This window comes from Leiobunum rupestre, chromosome 3 (assembly GCF_980474605.1).
Source record: "Leiobunum rupestre chromosome 3, qqLeiRupe1.1.hap1, whole genome shotgun sequence".
Lineage (NCBI taxonomy): Eukaryota > Metazoa > Arthropoda > Arachnida > Opiliones > Sclerosomatidae > Leiobunum > Leiobunum rupestre.
This window is the reverse complement of record NC_143386.1, coordinates 54,207,120-54,229,839: the sequence shown is the minus strand read 5'-3', so window position 1 is coordinate 54,229,839 and position 22,720 is coordinate 54,207,120. Positions and strand designations below refer to the sequence as shown.

Here is a 22,720-nt window from a genome sequence, read left to right as displayed (position 1 = left end):
GTCACGATGGCCACTTTATTCTTCAGATTAGGCATCGTTCAATTAAGATATGCTAGAGAGCTAGAGAGCGCTAGCGAATTTTGAAAAAGTCGCCCCAAATGACAACCTTGGCACAGTGAAATAATTGTGTAAAAAACGAATTGCCACGGTAAGAGGCATTATTAAAAAACTGACTGCAATGCGAAAAGTAGAATGAAGATATTGACATTGAGAAAGATCTCTCGATTCTCGATTTGAAAGGCCCCTTTACTCGCTGATAGCGAAGCTTTCGACCGATATATTCCTTTTTCAAGGCTAGCGACTTCCCTTCATGTTGCTAACCTTGAAGACCTATTTCAAACCACGTACACTATAAACATTTCCGTAATTTTTACGGTCAAAATAAAATTACCAATAAAATTCTTAGCTATATTAAGCCTATGTGGGGCCTTGGGTATTAGCCTAGCTGACTATTATTATTATTATTTTTATGTTGATTGTACGGTAAAAATACATAACATTTTAGTTAGTTTAAGCTATAGGATATTGGGTTAATCGGTCACTACATGTATTAAACAATAATTTAAAATTGAAACTACCTATTCAACGAGACTGTCAATTTTTTTATTAATCTATTTTACATTTTTATTAGTGATGTATTACAGTAGAAAAACATTGTATTTTCACCGAACGGTCAAAAATACGAAATTTGGTTTAATAGTTAATTGAAGTATCAATTTTTCATTAAATAAAAAACTTAAGTTTTACTTTTAATTTAGTTACGGTAATTAAGCAAAAGCGAAATATAATTATTAAAAACGTGTATTTATAATAACATAGCAGTATACTCAACGCCTTTTATCATATAGCAATTGAATCCATTTAAAGAATACAATTTAGGATTTAGCAGTCGTCCGACCACCGTCGAAAATCATGTGAATACCAGTGATAAAAGAGGCGTCATCGGATGCCAGAAAGGCAATGGGTTTAGCTATCTCCACAGGGTCAGCCACCCTGGCCAGCAATCCCAATTTGGCTGATTTCTCCTCGATGTCTTTAACCACGTCCGGATTTGTACCCGGAATATTCTGAATGACGTTGGTCCTGACTGCTCCCGGGTTAACCAAATTGACCCTGATCTCGAAGGGGGCCAGTTCGATGGCGGCGAATCGGGTCAGCTGGTCAACCGCCGCTTTGGAGAGGCAGTAGGGTAAACTGAAAGTTTCCGGAAACATAGACGTGCGACTGGACACGTTGACCACACTTCCTTTGGTCAGCTTTAGATGCGGAGTTGATAATTGAATCATTCGCGTTGCCGCTTTTAAGTTGACGTCCATTATCTGATCCAATTCGACCATCGTAGTCGATGCGAGGGTTTGATTCAACCTGGCGATTCCGGCGCAGTTGACCAAAACGTCCAGTCGTCCGAAATGATCCACGGTTTTCTTCACCAGTTCTTCTTGGACATCGGAGAGGGTTATATCACCGGCGCGAGTCAATATCGCGGTCCATAAGTCCTTCCTTAAGACACAGAGCGACGGTAGCGTCCAACGTTTTTTGATCGAGGTCCGACAAGGCCAAATAGCAGCCCAAAGAGCCGAAATGGACGGCGGTGGCTTGACCAATTCCGGAAGTCGCGCCGGTGATGAGAGCCACTTTGCTCTTCAGATTAGGCATATTCGATTCGTTGGCATAAATTTATCGGAGTTTCGAGAACTCGTACAGAAGATTAGCGAGGCAAAATGATAGCGGAAAATTTTGATTTTATTTTAAGTAGAACAGTAGATACACTGATAGCAGTGGTGAGGGCTGGTAGTACCTGTGTACGGAGAGTACTTACCCGTGGCTGCCCTCAGGGTTCATGCAGTGGACCTCTGCTATTCAATGTGGTGATGGATAGCGCACTGAGGATTGAGTTTCCAGAGGATTCTCAAATCCAAGCTTTCGCGTAGGACTTGCAGTCATAATTTTGGGGCACGTCCAGGCATGCTCTCGAAACCACGGGTAAGGTGATCGTGGATAAATTGACTAAGTGGAGCCAAGTCTATAAGCTGAGATTTTCCATTAAAAAGTCGGCGGCAATCTGTAACGTTTTTATGGTTAAAGCTCAAATTCCTATACTCCAACCAACTTATTCTATAACGTTAGCATTTTCAAGAACTAAACAATTAAACTAACTAATTAATGAATTATTTAACTAATAAGAAACTGGCAAATGTAGGATTAAATTAAACATAAACATGGATTTTAGAGATTAAACAATAGTAAAACACTTTAATTAATGATCAATAACACACAAAATAATACGCCCTGGCTCTCAAATTATATTTCCCAAACAATGAAATGATTACAGAGATAAGGGAGTGTGTCTACCGATGAGAGGTCCCTCGGGGGGTAAGCAGTCCCCATTTGGGGGTAAGCAGTCCCCCCATGGGTATACCGATAGCCCCCCATTTTGCGTACATTTTCGGCGGGGTCAAAAGGTTAGCTGATTTACGATACCCGGGCCCTCATAAAACCTAGGTTGTAAGCATCACCCCCCCATTTTCGGCAGGACAATAGGTTAGATGATCTCCCCCTGTCGCTATTCGGTAGGTGGTGTGGAATCAGCTGACACGATGTTATGCAAACAGCTATAAACCCGAGTAGTTAAATAGGTCCGTCAAAACCTATCCGTCATAGTGAATGTCTGGCCTAGGGCACCTGTCTTTCGAGGTGGTAATAAATAGTTCAATGGGTTTCCGCCGACAAACACTTTCCGCCGACAAACATTTTTCCGCCTCCAAACCAGTATTTTCAAACACTTTCCATCTTATATGGTGGGGCCTAAGGGTTGTAAAAGGGTAGCGTAAAATAGCGGGCGGTCCTCGCTAAAAGGGTTTTGGACAAAAAAGAGTCGAGTGTATACAAATTATAAGTTTTTATTAAGATATTTTTCGAGTACAGGCTGTATAATACGATTTACATTGAAAATACGTCTTTGGAAATGTATTCTATTTATATCATGGTAATTACGTCGATCTTCGTAGGGTATATACCGAAGTTCACTCAAAGGGTTGAAACGAACCATCTGAAATTAGCGTTTTTACGAGCATTTTCATTAAATGTTCTACCTCGAGGCGTTTGACGGTTACGATTTCGTCGCCGCCGGGTCCCTCGGGGGTGGTTGTGCGTCCGCCGGAGATGTATTTTTCGGATGGCGGGATATCTTGACCCTCCTTCCGCTTGGGGTACGTCGCCGGTTTCCCAACTGCCTAACTGTCCGTGGCAGAGGTAGCATTCGACTATGCCGTCCGAGTCTACGGCGAAAAGTCCGGCGTGGGCCAAGTCTTCTTTTTTCACGTGTACGTTGTCCCATTGCTTGAACGTTTCTAGCCGACCGGTTACGGTGCTGAGATCCTCGTGATTAGCCATCCCGATTCTCTTTGAGCTACGGAATAATATTTCTGGGTCTAAACCCCAAAATGACGTAATCTATAAAAATTACGTAATTTAAAAATGACTCACTAAAGATGACGTAATCTACACAATGAAACGTAAAGATTACGTCGATGCGTTGTGGTTTTCATAAGCCAGCCTCTATGGGAAAGAGGAAGATGTCTCCGCTTAGGGTACCAAAGAAATGCTGGATATGCGCTGAAATATACCGGTCCGTGAGAGGTTTCAAACAACATTTAATGACTCATTTATCGTGTAATACAATGAAAGAAGATTCGGATCTGGCGTGTGATCGTGAGGCGAGTGAATCTCTCCATTACACGGAGGACGAAGAAATGTCAGATGATAAAATTATCGATTATCTTAACGAACTTATTGTGGCATGTAAAAAGCGCGGTGCCACAATGGAATCAACCGACCCAACTACATCTACCCTGAAAAGGAAATGGCTGCTCTGATTTATTTTCAAGAATATTGTAAAACTAATCAAATTCATAATATTAAAACCGTTGTAAAGAAAATGTGAATAAATGTTTTTATATTGAATACATTGTTATTTTTAAAGGTGACCGTATAAAGTAATTTTTACATTGGAAAATTGGCACTTAATATTTTTACACTCTAAAATTCTAAAATACGTTTACGACTTTTATAATATTTTTCCAACGTGGGCGAATGAATGGACCCAATGAACTATTAATTACGTAATCTAAAAAATGACGCGAGCAATGAGAAATAACGAGTCTGATTTATAAGATAATAAAAAATATTTATTTTTACAAAAAATTTTATAAGATGATATATTACAAAAATTATTTTTCTTTTACGAGTCAAAAAAATATTATAGCGTGATACAAAAAAATCACTGATCTTGACATTAAAGCTGCTATTATTAAACTTAAACTTACATTTTCTACTGTAGTTGATAACATTCCTCTATTTGTAGTGAAGGGCTGCGGCGATATTTTTGCGCCTCTACTTGGTCATATTTTGAATCTGTCCATTCGTAGTAAAAAGTTTCCCACTTTATGGAAATCAGTGATTGTTAGTCCAATTTTCAAGAGCGGTTTCGCTGGTGACGCAAAAAATTATCGGCCTATTTCTTTGTATGTGTTTTTGCTAAAATTTTTTATAGTATTATGCACGCCAAATTATCTGGTTGGTTCAGCGCCTTTCCAAACCCATGTCAACACGGTTTTACTAAAGGAAAGAGTGTAGAAACCAACCATGTCACCTTTCTTAACACCATAGCGCCAAATATTGAAAATAGGCATCAGGTTGATGTAATATTTTTAGATTTAGCCAAAGCCTTTGACAGGGTGTCACATCACTACCTTCTAAAAAAGCTCGACAGCTGTGGTCTTCATGGAAATTTGTTAGAATGGGTTCGTGACTATTTGAGCCACCGCAAAAACGTCATCAAATGTAATGGAGTCGTCACTGAAGTAACATATCCGGTCACTTGCGGAGTCCCGCAGGAGTCTTCGCTGGGCCCGCTACTATTCAATATGTACATCTATGACCTTCAATTTAGTTTAAATCATTCGGAACTTTATCAGTTTGCTGATGATAATAAAGTTTGTCGAGTTATAAAGGATGTAGGTGACTGTGACTCTCTGCAAAGTGACTTAAATATAATTAATTCCTGGTGTAAGCAAAATAATTTACCAATTAATCCCGAAAAATCTGTAGTCGTTTCATTTTCGAGAAAAACCAATGTCATTCGGTATAATTATAAAATTAATAATGATGAAATCGCTCGAAAAAGTAGCACTAAAGATTTAGGGGTCATTTTTGACAAAAACCTAGATTTCCGAGAACAAATACAGAACATTATTAGCTCCTGTAAACGGTTATTAGGAGTAATTCTGAAACTAAACAAAAACATAAAATCTAGCAAACATTTTATTTTGTTATATGTAAGCTTAATTCGTTCCAAAGCTATGTACGGGTCATTAACTTGGGGGGTTGCAGTAATTATTATTATTATTTCTTTTTTCGAAAACACTGCAGATATAATTACATAAATATACTTAAAGACATTGGATTAAATACACTTTTCATCATTCGTGAGCAAACCGAGCTAATATTTATGCATAAATTAATAAATAACATTGCACTATGCTCGAATCATTTACCCCATATCAATCTATGTGTGCCTAATTATAAAACAAGAAATTTTAATTTGTATAAAACCGAAAAAAGCCCATTAAATCCAATTAACAGAGCACTAAACACTGTAAATAAATTTAGTAAAGAAATAGATATTTATGATTGCAAAATTTCTCATTTAAAACAAATCGTATCTTAAACCTTTCATTTATATAATCATAATATCCTCAAAATTGTTTAAATTGTTTTGAAATTTTTCGTTGTTAATGTGTTTAATCTGCCACAAGCAATATGTACAATTTTTAAAACTACATGTTTTTCGAAAATTGTTCAACATTTTTAATATCATGTACTGTGTATAAACTGTGTGTTAACTTGCTGATACAACCCTGTATTGTTTTAATGCACATTAAACCACTTTTTCATTTCATTTCATAATAATTTCATTATATTTATAATAATTTCATTACATTTATAATAATTTCATTACATTTATAATAATTTAATTACATTTATAGTAATTTAATTACATTTATAATAATTTAATTACATTTATAATAATTGAATTTCATTTATAATAATTGAATTACATTTATAATAATTTAATTACATTTATAATAATTTCATTACATTTATAATAATTTAATTACATTTATAGTAATTTAATTACATTTATAGTAATTTAATTACATTTATAATAATTTAATTACATTTAGAATAATTTAATTACATTTATAATAATTGAATTACATTTATAATAATTTAATTACATTTACAATAATTTAATTACATTTACAATAACTTAATTACATTTAATATTTATTTATAACACTCCTACTGATACAGATTGGATTCGAACATCCAAATGACACCCATTTAACAATTTTCGCCCTTTCTAGACTCGAATTCACCACATTACGACAAAATCAAACGCCTTTAACCACTACACCACAATTTACAACGCTGAATGCTAATTTTTATATCACTTATTTTTTTACTAAAAGTCCAAGGCTTAAGAATCTCGAGCTTATGCATCGCATATGGGCGCCATTTTATTTTATTTTTCATGGACCAAAGTCAGTAAAAGACAGAGATGGGCAAAAATTGCGAGCGCTCAAATTTTAAAATAACCTAGTAATGAACGAGCACTTAAAATTCGAAAGTCGGCTGATCTTGTTCAGAGAGAGAGATAAACTAAGCAAGCTCATTGCAGGGCGAACGCAAAATAGTTTTTTCACTGGCTGATAAATCACGGCGCGGTAAGCGAGATCGGCCGATCGACGCGACGGGCTAATCTTTTCACTTTTGAGCGATAATCCGTCTAGCGGCGCGGCAGTTTTTCAGTTGAAAGCGAATAGCGGGGCGTCGAGAAATATCTTCCCGATTGACGGAATTGGATGTTCAATTTTGAAAACTAGTAGAGGGCGAATCTTGATCACGCTGAGCAATAGCGTGGTTGTTTCCTCGAATATCGTTCACCGGGAGGCGAACCTTCATTGAAAATATTTGGTTTTCTCATCGATTTGTCTATTATTTTTTTAATAAGTGGCCGTTCGAATAATTGTTTACACAACGATTTGTCTATTCTAAAATTGGAAATATCTAGGCGGTAATAGAAACATTACTGTTATATTTTAAATATTCCACACTTTATAATTATTAAGCCTAGTTCACACTGTACAATTAATTGGGCGCGAGGGGTCGGACATTTACCAAAATCCCGTAAACTTTGTCTAAAATCGCAAAATCTTTTAACTCTCGCTATGGTAAATTAACATTGAAATCACAAAATCACTTCCAAAAGGAATGACAATATTGCAAAAATCTCTACGAAATCTCGTACAAACTAATGGCAAGTGTCCGACCCCTCGATTGGGCCACTTAATTGTATCCAACTATTTGTAAGCCCGATAATTGTATAGTGTGAACGGAAAAAGTGGGAACAATTGTTACAATTGTCCTGTTCATTGTATACAATTATCTTCCTTACAATTAGTTTGATACAATTAAGTCAATTTACATCGGGTCAAAGCTTATTAGAGGTAGAATGTGGTAGCACAAAATCTCTAAACCCAGTGGTTTTGAAGTGAGATTTTGAATGACCTTGAAGACATGGTTCAAGGACATTGAAATTTTCATCGTCCAATGGCCCCCTGGGCGTGCTATGTGACATGAAAAATTCAAAATCATAGCTAAAACCGATTTTGAATTATTCGCCCTGGATCGTTTTTAGTGGACACCCTGTATAACAATGGTCGATGCCCCGTAAGATGCTTGTTAAACAAAAATCTTTTCAAACACTTCCTTCAAGATTTCAATTTGGTTCAAAACGTCACAAAGAAAAACGTTGTTCACGGTTTTACCTTCGTTATTACTTAAATTGAGGACTTAAATCCACAGCCAGAACTGGTAATGGGTCAATTGCGCAGTTCCCATTAGCGCAGTTCCCATTTCCGCAAATGCAATTTCGCGGTTTTCCATTTGCGCAGGTTTTTCTATTCCGCGGCTTCTCACGACCTGAATATTCTATATTAAGCAATTTTCCTTGAAATAAAATTTTTTCAGGTAGTTTATTTTTAACGTAACCTTGTTTACCATCCAACCGGGCGCGCCACAGGCGCGTAGGCACCGTTTTCATATAGGAGGTGTTCTACGACAGAGGCCATTCTAACGAAATATCTTGGTATTGGCCTCTCACATAGGACGTAACTGCCCTATGACAGAGGCCATTCCTACGAAATACAGGACGCTTACTGTCCTATATTGGAGGCCATTTCAACGAAATAGTTTTTATATAGAGGTAGTTATATCAAGGCTAGCGCGCAACGGTTAGGTGAGCCGGGCGCGCCGCAGGCGCGTAGGCACCGTTTTCATCAAAGACTATATAACGCTTCGATTACTAGACTGGCGTGTTCCTAGGAAAAACCTGTTAACACCTCTGTAGCACTGTAAAAGCTGGGGTAATATTTGGACCCGCCACTAGTAACACAGCTCAAGCTAGGGGAAATTTTGGGCCAGCGTCGAGATGGAGCCACAATCGGTATGCAAGTTGAGCCATAGAACACGCCTGTCTAGTAAGCGAAGCGTTATATAGTCTTTGGTTTTCATATAGGTGTTCTACTACAGAGGACGTATATTGTCCTACGACAGAAGCCATTTTAAAAGTGGTGCTAAGGTATTAGCAGCATTTTTATCTGAAATTGAAACATTTTTTAATTCCTGTTTATTTTAGATTTTAAACATCGTTTTTATTGTGCCGCCTACAATTGTTTAAGAGGTATGGCCATCATTAAAATCGTCCTTAAAGCTGGAACTGTCAGTAAACAGTTACTATATTATGATCTTAGCCTAAAGGCCGAGAAGCTTCGAGTCGCTGTTGGACTTTATATATTTTCCCAAGAGACTAATTCAACGAATGCTATTTTAACTAAGAAAAACCTAATTGTTTTTGGTATTTACAGCCCAACCGGACATTAAACAAACACTAGCAGCGCAGCTGGATGGTAAACAAGGTAATGTTAAAATTTACCTGCCAGAAATAACCCTTTTTCTAGGAAAAAGGATTAATAGTGAATATTTAAGTCATAAAAATCCCCGCAAATGGGAAAACCGTTCAAATAACAAATCTGCGCAACAGGAAAATCGCGCAAACGGGAAACTGCGCAAACGAGAAAACCGCGCAAGCGGGAAACTGCGCAATCGGGAAAAAGCGCGCAAATGACAAACTGCGCAAATGGGGAGCTGCGCAAATAGCAATTCCGCAAATGGGAAACGCGCAATTGGGAACGTGCGCAAACGAAAACTGCGGAAGTGGGAAGTGCGCAAATGGAAACTGCGCAAATGAAAACTGCGCAAGTGTACCCAAACCCCAGAACTTGCCACTGTTCAATTTCACAGCGGGGGCACCACCCTAGCTACTTTTCGTCGGGAATATATTGGGAAAAGTTTTTTTTTTATTTTACCGTAAATAATAGGTTTTTTACCATATTGTCCCAGACATATTGTTTCAAAACTAAGGGCTTTGGAAATATCAGCCTGCATAAGCAATTAAGGGGTCGGCCTTATTCGGCCCGCGGGCTTTGACGGATTTCGGGTGGCCAACCAAAATTATCTCTAAAAAATCGGAAGAAAAGTACTTCGGTACTATTATGTTGAAATATGCTTACGTGCTATATTTAGTTATATAGCAAAGAACAAAAACAGTATGTGACGGTACCATGGTCACATTAGGACAACACGAACTTTCAGGAACAATAGTGGTTTCCCTAAGAGATGTAGACTGGCGTTGTTTAATTTATTTTAGTTACTTGCAAAATGCTATTTCTTCAATTGTCTGATTTTTTTCTTTTCGTTGAATAAATAATTGATATGAACTTGGTTTCCGATTCTATATCATTAGTCCTAAACAATTTCGTCTATATTTACTCAAATAATAAAACTAGCTTTCTAGAGCATTGTGGGAGTGCCTAATAAGACTCCCTACACCGACCAAAAAAATGTAAACAGAGCCACGCGAGTCCGTCCGTGCATGGACTAATTAATCGAACTCGCGATATCCTGTTTAAAAGACAGGCGCCTTAACCACTAAGCCACGCGGCCTCGAAACCGACGTAATTCTTATTAAAATATGAAAAATAAATAAGAGATAGTAAGAAAGGTGGTAGGCCACGGTGAGAATCGAACCCGCGATTTAAAGTTTACTAGACAGGTTTTTTTTTTGTAATTATATCATTACAAAATACATTTTTAGTGTATATTACAAAAGTTTCGAGACCAATATTAACAAAAGAAGAACAACTATCATAAAAATACAGGAATTCAAATGTGTTTATGTATATTAACCCAAAACAAACTCTTGGAATGCTATATATATGAATGCAATGAAAGAACAATAGTTAAACCCCTTAAAACAGACTGGATTGCTTTTAAAAATTATTGACACTGTTAAATTAGAATTCTTAAAATATTTTTGACAACAGATTAGTATATTCTTTATCTTTATCTTTAAAAATTTGAATGGTTTTACGTATTTCGCATTTAATTTTTGCATAAAATCTATGTTGAACTACTATGAGAGGTATGTTTTGATTGAAATTAGAAAAGGAACGGCAGTCCAGAATAAGATACTTTAAAAGAGATACCATGAAATGTATTATTTTTAACTCGTGACAATTTAAAGATATCGGGCATTTACCTTGAAAAACAATAAAACAATTTCGAACAAATCCGGGATTGGTAAAATAATCGACTTTTAAACAAAGTTTATCTTTAAATAGCCATGACCACCAGGCCTCAACAATGCTACACCCGAATAATATATGAGATAATGTTTCTTCTGCGTTTTTACAAAAAGTACACATGGGAGATATCTGCGGATCGAACAAATGAATACGTTTGTTAAGAAATAGCGCGTGATGAACAATTCTTAAATTATTATCGCGTTGTTCGGGACTTAAAACTCGTCCTTTTAGCCAACTCCATCCTGGTTTGGGTAAGGGACCTCCTAAATATTCCCGCCACTTAAGCTCACCGGATGACTCGTAATTTCGAACCGAAAGGTAGCGCTGATATAGTTCTTTAGCCGAGGCCGCCAAATAATCGAATTCGGTGTTGTCCTTGGAAAAAACACGTATTGCGCTCTCGACTGGAAACCGCGACGAAGAAGCGTACACGCGGTCGAAAAAAACTTTCGGCAAAGATTCTTTAATAACGGAATAAACGCGTTTGACATCCAGAGCCCGCTGCGTCGAGGCATCAATATCGCATAGTTCCAATACACTGGCCTCTGGAAGAAAACCAGGTATGACTTCGTAACAAAAATCACGGAGACATAGTAGTCCATGCGAAAGAAACGGAAGCCGTGACCGCGAAGTCAGAGTAGATAGATCAACACGCTGACTATAAAACACCGGCTCGTTTAACGGATCGGCCGCCATCTGTAGACGTAAATTCTGCGAAGCGAGAAATGTCTACCAGGCAATCCACATTTCGCGATAACGTGGAGAAAGACGACTTAATAACGGCTGAGGTAACTGGCACCGTAAAACATTAATTCCGGGGCTGGAAGTACCGTCAAAAGGATTCAAGAGCGCCACGGCAAGATATCTCTGCCAAGAAGGACCATCCGCGCGCAGAATCGCCTGCAACTCCTTCAAACGGAACGCGCACGTTTTCCATTTCAAATCAATCAATCCATAGCCACCCAAACGCTCAAGGTGAGTAAGAGTATCATACGAAACCTTGTGGGCCTTAGAACCCCAGATGAACGCCAACGCCACTTTGCGTAACGGTCAGGAAACGGAACCGATCGAAGAGTATGCCACCAAATGGACATAGCCAAAGTGTTAACTAAAATTACTTTGCCGGTAACCGTTAAATGCCGCGCTTGCCAAGTTCTTAAAACCTTTTTAAATTTTTCTAAACGCGAAGACCAATTAAGTTCCAGAGTATCATTGTGAGACGAACCAACATACACGCCAAGAACTTTTAGCGGATCCGAGGAAATAGTTATCCCAGAAATTACTTCAGGGACTTTGGAACGATCTGAGCCAAGCCATAAACCGCGACACTTGGCCAAATTTAAAACTGCGCCCGAACCTTCCGAAAAGCGGTTATATTCAGCAACAACCTCCTCCAGCGACTGCCGGTCGCGAACGACTACCGTATTGTCGTCAACGTGAATGCGCAAAAGAGGAGCCGAATGGATGCCCGGCCAACGCGAAAACTAAGGCTTCGGAGGTTAGAACGTACGGAAGGGGGCTAAGCGGACAACCCTGACGAACCGAGCGACCGAGTTGGAAAAAATCAGTTAGATAGCCATTAATCTTTAAACATGACCTGCTACCGATGAGAAACGTTTGAATCCACCCACAAAAAGTCGGCCCGAATCCAAAAGCCCGCAAGACAGCAAAGAGATACGGCCAAGACACGCAATCGAACGCTTTGGACAAGTCCAACTTCAACAGGATGCCACCAGAGTCTACACCTTGAAGGTAATCGATAGTGTCAAGTAAAAGTGAAGGGGTACTTATTGCCCCACGACCCTTAATCGCGCCGGTCTGACGATCCGAAATTATCGTCGGCCAAACCGCCGAAAGCCGCATCGCCTGGATCTTCGCGAGAATCTTATAATCAGCATTGAGGAGCGTAATGGGACACCAATTTGAAACGTACCGTAAGTCGCCACTCTTAGGCAGCAGGACGATCATACCTTCTTTTATACTGGAAGGCAAGCAGTGTGTCAGAATTTATAGCCCGGTGTACCTAGTAACAGAGACCATACCACCGGAGACCTATCATCATAGTGCCCTACGCCAGCGTCCACCTAGCCCGGACAGGTGACAAGTCCAGCAAGGGTGTGACTCCAAAAGGCTGGGAAACAGGACCGCCGTGCCCGCATATAAAGGCCCGCTGCCCCACAGCAGGCTACCCAATCCGCCAAGGCGGCCAGTTTGCACGGACCCTCTCCGTTAGCCTGAGCCGAAGCTCAGTATCCAGCCCAAACCTGACCGAAGTCGGAGGTGGAGATAGAACCATTTGATCAGAGCTAACATCTCCCAGTGCGCCACCGCCCTTATGGGTTACAAGAGCCGGACCCCGACTCCCCGGTAAAGCCACCAGTTATTGCACACTCTAACCCAGTTAGGGCCACTGGAAGGCAAGCAACTGTCTGCCTGTCAAAATAATATCAGCACCAAAAACTCAACCTTAATTTGCGTAAGAATCAATTTCCAAAATTCATAGGTCAAGCCACCTTTCCCTGGACTCTTACTCAGGATTTCCTGTTTATAAGACAGGCGCCTAAACCACTAAGCCACGCAGCCTCGAAACCAACGTAATTCTTATTATAATATGAAAAAATATTAAAAAGAAAGTAAGAAAGATGTTAGACCACGGCGAGAATTGAACTCGCGATCTCCTGTTTACAAGACAGGCGCCTTAACCACTAAGCCACGCGGCCTCGGATCCGACGCAATTCTTATTAAAATATGAAAAATAAATTAAAGAGATAATATGAAAGGTGGTAGGCCACGGCGAGAATCGAACTCGCGATCTCCTGTTTACAAGACAGGCGCCTTAACCACTAAGCCACGCGGCCTCGGATCCGACGCAATTCTTATTAAAATATGAAAAAGAAATTAAAGAGATAATATGAAAGGTGGTAGGCCACGGCGAGAATCGAACTCGCGATCTCCTGTGATTTAGTAGTTAAAAACTGTCTTGCAAGCATGATATCTCGAGCTCGATTCTCGCCAGGGCTTCCACCTTTAACACTTTCTTTTAATTTTTTGTTTATATTATAATGTGAAGTGCGTTGTTTTCGAGGCAACGTGGCTTAATGGATTAAGTGCATTTCTTAGAGAGCTGCGGTGGTTTTCGTGGAGAGAGGTTGTTGTTTTTGTCAAGCTTGGCGTTGACTTCTAAGCCTTGTTTGATAAAGTTTTTTTTGCTTTTGACCTAATTTAAATCGTTACAATATTTGAGTTTTCTTTCATTTTATTTCGTGTCTTTCGGCCGTTGCAGGGCCTCGCGCTATTCTTACTAATTTAATATCGAAGCCCTTAAATTTTTATTATTGAAACGAAGGAAAACACGTTGCGTATTCTTGAAGAGGAAGTTTCAACAAGTTTCAGAACTGACGTGTATTCATCTATTATCCCTACGAATGGCGGGCTTTTCGTTACCTTTGTTTCCCTTGAAGACGCTGAAACGTGTGCTGAACAGTGAACATGGCTTGTCTGTTAGCGAATAAAATTGCCATGTTCGAAAGGTTGGAAGCCTGGAAGTAATTGCAACGTTTTTGGGAATTCCAGAATTTGTAACTGATGCTACTTAATTGATTGTGTTTAAATGCGAGCTGAAAAGCGAAATTAAATGGCGTTTCCTGAATGACAAATATTACGGACAAAGGTCGGTGAAGTTGATATTGCCTGAAGGACTATCGTCGTTGCCACACGGTATTCGTTTCCCTGATTGTACGGGCAGGGAAGCCTTTTAACAAGTCCGTCATTCATCCCAGAATAAAATTTGCAAAAGATGTCTGTCTACTGACCACCTGTAAAAAAATGTCCGTTCTTTCTACGCAACCGATGCAAAAAACAGGGCCATATTGCTCGTCATTGTCCCTTTTTGAAATTTCCATTCACCCGAATGCAAATATTGACAATGTTGATAGGAATGAAGTCGTTCACGATAAAGAGGTCGAAATACCTCTTAAGTCAACAGAGGGCGGTCCTGATTCGGATTTAGGATTTTGGCGCTAAAGATGTTTATTCTATGGAGACTGACTAGGCAACTAATTTATCTAAGATTGTTAAGGGCACCCCTAAGCGGCACTTGCCTATTTCTACTGGTAATAAAGACGGAATCTGTTTTTAGCACGCTACTTAAAGGGACTTATCAGGAAAAGCTTTCTAACAGTAGGTCGTTCCAGAAGGTTGCTTTTGAAGGTAGTTTTGGTCAGTGGGCGTCGCTGGAGTCTAGCAATAATTAAGGTCCGAATCACGTCTCTTATAATGTGAAAGGGCTCCGCGATTTGCGGAAAATGGACGAGATGTGTACTTGGCTACAGTCACATGATATTGTTTGTTGTCCGGCTGGCATGTCCAACAGTTTAAAATATTATGGAGAGGGCTCATTTTCGTTGACAATGATTCTGGGACAGACTTTCGTGGAGTTGACATTTGTTTTCGCGCTGGTCTGCAAGTTACCATAAACAGCGTAACTAGAAGCCAATTTGGGCGTTTCCTGTGACTTGGATGACGAGCACGGGGAATTAGTCAATGTTTACATGCCGAATGAGGAATGCGGAAGGAAGGTTCGTTTTCATATTTTATACCAAGATTTCCAGGGGCTTTTAGGGCCAGCTATTATAGGGGAGGTTACTCTCGTCTGACGCCGCTCACTATTTAGATGTCGCGGTTGATACGTGGAGAATGAAGCACGCTTAGATTTTTCGTCAGTCTTGAGCGGGTTATGTTTTAGGGAGGCATACCCTCTCTCGCATAGACTACAATTTTCTTAGCCCCATCTCGGACCACGATGCGGTTGAGTTGCGTCTTGATTTAGAAGCCCGGCACTCGGTCTTTCAACGCGCAACTTCTACAAGACCCAGTATTCGTGAGCTCCGTTGACAGAATTATATATCGTATAGTCGCTCTTTGTCCGAATGGCATGAAGATATTATTACTTGGTATGAACATTTGAAACGTCACCTCAGAGACCATGCCATGTTTTTTAGTAAGGTTCGAACTCGCAGGCAGCGTGAAAGGCGTGCGGCACTGCGAGTCGCTTTAGTAAGGTTCGAACTCGCAGCACTGCGAGTCGCTTTGGATGAAGCTCGGGATCAATTTTCTCGTGGCCTGACAGACCGTGCGCAATTTGCGAGATTAGGTGATTCCCTCATAGACTTCGACCAAGAGAATTTGCGTGTGGCAGTTGTCCGGTTCAATCAAGAGTGGCGCGTATTTGGAGCGCGTCCATCGCGCCTTAAAAATATAGGCAAAAGAAGAAATTAATTTAATCATTATTCGGAAATGAGCTAACGTAAAGCTGTCGATCCCCATCTTCGCGATTATTTTCTTCAGCACGTTCGTAATCGTTTCCTGATAATTTGAGTGTCACGTGTGATGCGGATATTACTTGGGCTGAGGTTTTGGCAATCGTGCTGATGCTTCGCAATGGTAAAAGTTTGGGAACTGATGGTTTCACTAATGGATTTTGGAAGGTTATTTTGGCAAAAATTGAAGATGAGTATCTCCGTTTGATCGCTACGTGTGATGAGCTTCGACGTTACCGCAGTCGTTTTTCATCCCGACTCACAGTGTTTCAAAGAGCCAAAATTTTGACAAAAATTAAAAACATTGGCTGTTACAAATAATATGTACATTTTTATAATAAGTAAATAATGGAGAGTGACGCACCACCAATAGTTTATAGCTGTGACCCCTAGCGGTGAAGTTACTTTCCCTGAAGAAGCACAGAGTTTTCGTTGGTGTCATTCCATAGATCTTAGCGAATTTAGGACCTGGAAAGAAATTCAGTCATACGGTATTTAAAACAATAGTTACAACTAGTTTAAAGGTTGAAAAAATCCATTTTGGAGCATGTTAACACGCGATTTATTCCGAGAGACGCATGTGGATAACTATAATTTTTCAAACGATTATTAGTAAATGTTACAATTAGTGCATTTGATAATTTAATCTTTGGAGAAAGTAGTTTCAGTATGTATCAAGGGGCTAACCACTTCCTAAAATTCTGTACACCGGTTACAGGCATATGAAACTGAATACAGCCTTTGGCAATGCTAATTATATAATCAGTAACGTAATCACTTTAGTTAAGTACAGTCAGAGCTACAAATTTTTACACCTATTGCTGGGAGTTATCACCCCTCGGTATTTATCTGAGAATGAAATCTTTTTAATGTACTCTAGCGATTACTGGTACAAATTAGATTAGGTTAATATTGTTTATCATTTAATTATTTGTGCAAATTTGTTTAGCAAGTGGTAACACTAATTTGCGCAAAGGTAGGACTATTCTGCTACAATTATTTCTAGCCAAATTTATTAATTTTAAAATTTTAAAACCCAATTTTCTCCAAAGGTTGCAAAGGGAAACTTAATAAATTTATTAAATGAACTAATATTTGATTTTATAAAATGTCTTTACGCTTGCACAATTTGTTGAAATGTCGCCCTGGAATAGTTCAGACAATGCCTAAGAATGAGTTCATAAGCTCTTTAGAGGGAGAGAAAACGGATCCACAGCTGAAACGGGGAGACAACATTTCAACAAGACGGCCAAGGTTATTTTATAAAAAGAACTATTGTCTCTCGGAATAAATCGCGTGTTAAAATGCTACAAAATGGCTTTTTCCAACCCTTAAACTAGTTGTAACTATTATATGACTGAATTTCTTTCCACGTCCTAAATTCGCTAAGATCTATGGAATGACACCAACGAAAACTCTGTGCTTCTTCAGAGAAAGTAACTTCACCGCTAGGGGTCACAGCTATAAACTATTGGTGCTGCGTCACTCTCCATTATTTACTTATTATAAAAATGTACATATTATTTGTAACAGACCATTTTTTAAATTTTGTCAAAATTTGGGCTCTTTGAAACACTGTGCAATCCGGGACCGTAACCAAAAACAAAGGTGAGAGTTCTCAAGCTTCCCAAAGTACTCTTAGATCAAATGAAGAAGAATTTAACACAACTCAATTGGTGGCGTCTTCAGATCTCGCTGGATGTGAACAAAATATATCAACAGAAATATCAAATACACACGGTATCAAACACGACTTCCAATGCCAAATGTTTTTCAACGGTTCCTGCTCTTTGGGCACCCATTACTAATATTACTGGATTAGCAAAGGGCCTTCAGCCTGTCAAAATAAGGACGGTGACTATAGCAAGTCTTTACGTGTTTATTACGAAACATGTGGTAAAATGAAAAAGATAATTTTAACAACAACCGCTTTTAAACGGGTCCTTCGTAACGAGGAATCGGTTAACCGTGAGTGATTACTGTATTCACCATCGAAAGGAACAGTTTATAGTTTGGTTTGCCGATTATTTTCTAACACAAAAGACTCGCCTTCGTCTTTCAGTTCAACCGGCTTTAATGATTCGAAACACTCATCCACTCGTATTTCTGAACACGAAAAGGGTGTGGAATATCAAAAATATATGTTGATTTATTGAAATCCACAAAGAGAAACTGGTCGAATTTATTCTTAACTTTTGCAACATATGCACCTTAATTGAACTAGTTTATTGGCAGGAAGTTTTAAAAATAATTGTGGCTGTTGTGAAATTTCTGGAATTAAGAGGTCTGGCATTCAGAGGCAATAATCAAACAATTGGATCACAGCACAATGGAAATTATTTGGGAATCTAGAGCTACTGAGTCAGTTTGATAAATTCCTTGAAGAGCACATCAAAAAATATGGCAATGTAGGATGAGGAACTCCCTCATATTAGCGAAGAGTTTACTAACATAATGGGTATGAAAGTTCAGTCCGTAATTATTTCTGAACTATGCAAAGCAAAGTATTTTGCAATCTCTGTGGATTCTACTCCGGATTTATCTCATGTTGATCAATTAAGTCTTACAGCTCAGTATGTCAAAGGGAGTGTGTCAGTTGAGCTGTTTATGGAGTGTATACCTATTTATGGACACGGTGCTGAGTATCTAGCAGACCTTGTATTAAATTTCTTGAAACAGAAAGAAATTTCAGTATCAGATTGCCGTGGCCAGTCATTCGATAATGCTTCAAATATGGCAGGACAATATTCTGGTCTGCAAGCAAGACTTAAAGAGTTGAATGAGTTTGCCGTTTACGTTTCCTGTGCAGGACATTCATTGAACCGGGAGGGTGTTAAAACTGTCAAGTGCAACGTGCAAGTTATCTCTCATTTTAACTTTGTACAACGGCTGTATGTATATTTTTCGTAGTCTAATCATCGCTAGAATGTGTGTTTCATCTTAAAGAATAACAAAGTTGTTAAGCATTTACTCGGTGGTCAGCCCATGCTGATGCCAGTATAGCACTATGTGAAGAGATTCAAGCTGCACTTGTCGATTTGCCTCAAGATGAAAATCAGACAAAAGATATCAGACATGATGCTCAATCACTCAACAAAAAAATGGACAAACTGGAGACAGTAATTTTGAGTATATTTTGGAACGACATCTTTTCCCGCTTTAATGAAACCATTAAAAGTGTACAGAAAGAAGATATCAACTTATCTGTTGTTGTAAATCTCATAAGGCCTTTAAAGTCTTATACTCAAGATCAGGGAGGCTATTCTCTAATTTATCTCGATCTCACTCTCGATGTCGACTCGAAGTCGATCTCGAAGGCGATCACTTCGATCGAGAAGTCATTTCTCGATAAACGCTATTCTATACTTCATCGAAATCGACTTCGAAGTGATACATCTCGACTCTCGACAAGCGAGTAGACCACGTGGGTTCTACATATTTCCGGTTGTAATCGCGCATAGACTCTCTATTTTCCGACAAATAAGAATACACCATCACAAAAACAGCTGATTACAAACGCACATGTTTTATAGTTTAGAGAAAGGATATTTATTTTAATTGTAATATTGCAGTATATATTTAAAGTCCAAAGGATTTATTGTTTGGTAAAAAGTTTTGGTGTAAAGAATTGGTTGTGTTTTTTTAATGAAATTTCTTTTATTAGCTTAGAATTATCTTCTATAAAGAAATAAATTAATCGCTGAACTAATTTTTTCAATGTCGGAGAGACAAAGTCGTGTTTCAGTTTCCCAGCAAGAGGCAATAGCGGAATTTTTGTCTCATCACGAACAATTCAAGCCGAGCTATAGCAAGCGACATTGCTTTTTTCCCTAAGAAAGTAAGAAAGACGGTTTGGGTAGTGGACTAGTGGTAGCTTTTTGGCAACACGGGAGAAGGGTGGGGGGAGGGAGTTAAAAAGAACTACCAGCTCGATGATTGGTTGAAACCTCTGTCGAAAGCGATCTCGTAAGCTTCGGACACGACGAGATCGACTTCGAGAAGTCCATCGAATTCGAGTAGCATTTTTCGAGAAATATTTTATAGAATAGCGTTTTTCGACATCTCGTGAGAACTGCTTTCAGAATAGGGCCCCTGAGAGGCTATTTCGACCACTACGAAAAAGTGTGGAAAATCCAAAGCTTCCAAGTCTAATTACAGTGACAGCAATACCGACACATTTCTAGTTGGAAGTCAAAAGTTCAAAGTAGAAACATACCTATAATAGATTCATTGATAGAGGGATTAACAAGACGAGGCAAAGCATACGAAGAAATTAATGATCGTTTTGGTTTTTTATGAAATTTCCAGAAATTAATTCGGAAGAGATTCCGCTACAGTGTAAAAATCTTTCATTGCACTACCATAACGATCTGGTCGAAGTAGAACTAATTTCGGAATGTCAGCACTTCAAATACTACATTTCAGAAAAACTCCACTAACATCCATGTCAGATATTTATAAAAAAATAAATCCGATAATTTAAATTCCATATTCCCTAACATTAAAATCGATTTGCGAATCTTTTTATCTATGATGGTAACAAATTGCAGTTGAGAGCGATCATTTTCGAAATTGAAGCTTTAAGAAATGAGCTGTCTACATGCATGCTTTAGTCTAGATTGATCAGTCTGTCAATAAAGAGCATTAAATCAGATGTCCTCGGAGAAATTGAATCTTCGTCCTTCATTAGAGAATTTGCAGAACTTCAAACACAAAAGAAATCTTTTAAAATAATTATTAATAATTTGGTTTTTCAAAAATACAATACATGCTATAGTTGTTTCAATTTGGAAGTACAATAAAACTTTTTATTGAAAATTATATTTTTTAAAAACTGTTTTCTAAAGCTTTTTTTATAAAATCCAATGCCAAAAAGCGACTCCAAATCTCATGGGACACAGGGCCCAAAAATCATTAAGACAGCCCTGGAGATAATTGGATTAAACTAGACGGTACGTTATGGAGAACCTTTTTTTAAAATTTAGTGTTATTATTTTTGTTGAACTCGATTTGTTACCATATATCGTTTTGACACCCGACTTATCTTTAATTACTTAATTTAATTGTTTATATAATTCCCTACACGTAAAATCGTACTTCTAGGCTATTTTTATACGCGCTTTATTGATTGGTAATTTGAAGTAGAATTATTTTATTGTGCTGGCTCTAGTGCATAGTTTTAATTGTTAGATATATTGGTTTACCTTTAAATATTTGCCACCATTACATATGTGAAAATTAAACAATTATGAAGCAGCATGGATTTACATTAGACTCGGGGAAAACGTTTAGAAAATATCTTGAAGGGGAAATAATGGGAAATATATTCAATATTCATTGTTCGAGTAAATTTAAGACACTCAAGTTCCTTTGTTCAAAAGCGCTGGTTTTTTCAGCTTCCAAATTTGAAATTACTGAATTATTTTACAAAAGAACTTAACTTGTTAGTCCACGCATTGTTTTTCTTAACTTGTTATCGTTATTTTATATTCTTTCTTTAAAATATGTTTTCTAGGGAAAATCCCTGAAGTACATACATCCCTAAGATTTGCTGATAATCAATTTTAAAGAGATGCTCAGGGTTTCGCAAAATGCAACGACTACACTTTTCTCGTAGCAATTACCATCTTCCCAATTGATTACTCACCTTAACCAAGGTGGTGCCGTCATAGCATGTTGAGTTCTCTCCGGAGGTTAATTAACGCTTAACTCCGGCAAATGACCGCAACTTAAAAAATTGTTTGGTAAATGTTTATTTTATTACAGTGATTTATAAGAACTTTTGTTTTGTTAATAATTCCAACTGCTCCAAATGTTCTTGAAAAACGAAGTTTTTGTTTTTAGGTCTTCAACGGACAAGCCTGCATCGTAAGAAAATGTAAATAAAATCTGAAAAACCAATGTTAATCCTACACATACCTTGAATGCGTTGATGGTCATTTGAAAAATGTCAACGCTGGTTTTCTCAGGATAATCTATCTTTTTTTCGTTGTGAATGCATCTTATCATTTCCTCCTGTATGACACGTACAAAAGCAAATTAATAATCTGGGATTTAGAAAACAGGAAAAGGCGCTTTTGCCATAGGAATGTATATACCGGAGGGCCGCTAAATTCACTTGCCGCGAGATATCTAAGCACGGCACTGATAATAGATATTCTTAATGGTATAAAGTAATATTTATTTACTTATTTTCTTAATTGAAGAAGCTGAAAAGGAATATATATATAGAGGTTACTATTCTTTTGTTAATTGTATATTGAATATTGATGCGCCTTCGGGTTTGAATGATTTGACTATTTATAAGTAGATGTGCTATTAAACTAAATGTATAATTACCTGCGTCGAGGAACCGACGTTTTGGCAGATGGATTGAAGTGTTTCCTGATCTTCTATCTCTTGAAGTTGCGGTTGTAAGAATTTTTTGCAAGCATCATAATGCTGAAACGTTTTAAAGTTTACTTGTAATAGTAACGGAGTCAATAATTAGAGCTGTTTGAATAAAATGCAGTCAAAAAAGGACATTACAGCTCTTCAAAGCTTGTCTGGGAAAATAATCGTATCCTACGATAACAATTTGCATAAATGTTTATTTTCAAACCCGAACTTCATGTCAATATATTTTAGCATAAG

The 22,720-nt window shown here is 38.2% G+C and overlaps 1 long non-coding RNA gene and 2 other non-coding genes across 3 annotated transcripts; all 3 read right to left on the bottom strand.

The window, feature by feature from the left end:
- Window positions 1–13,416: 13,416 nt before the first annotated feature.
- On the bottom strand, window positions 13,417–13,489 carry TRNAT-UGU (transfer RNA threonine (anticodon UGU)). Its single transcript has one exon. It is a non-coding gene; the product is annotated as a tRNA-Thr (tRNA).
- Window positions 13,490–13,554: 65 nt separating this feature from the next.
- Window positions 13,555–13,627, bottom strand: TRNAT-UGU (transfer RNA threonine (anticodon UGU)). Its single transcript has one exon. It is a non-coding gene; the product is annotated as a tRNA-Thr (tRNA).
- Window positions 13,628–21,896: 8,269 nt separating this feature from the next.
- Window positions 21,897–22,488, bottom strand: LOC149952628 (uncharacterized). Its single transcript, XR_016479925.1, has 3 exons — window positions 22,427–22,488; window positions 22,007–22,102; window positions 21,897–21,948 (listed from the first exon to the last, which is right to left on the bottom strand). It is a non-coding gene; the product is annotated as an uncharacterized LOC149952628 (long non-coding RNA).
- Window positions 22,489–22,720: the final 232 nt, after the last annotated feature.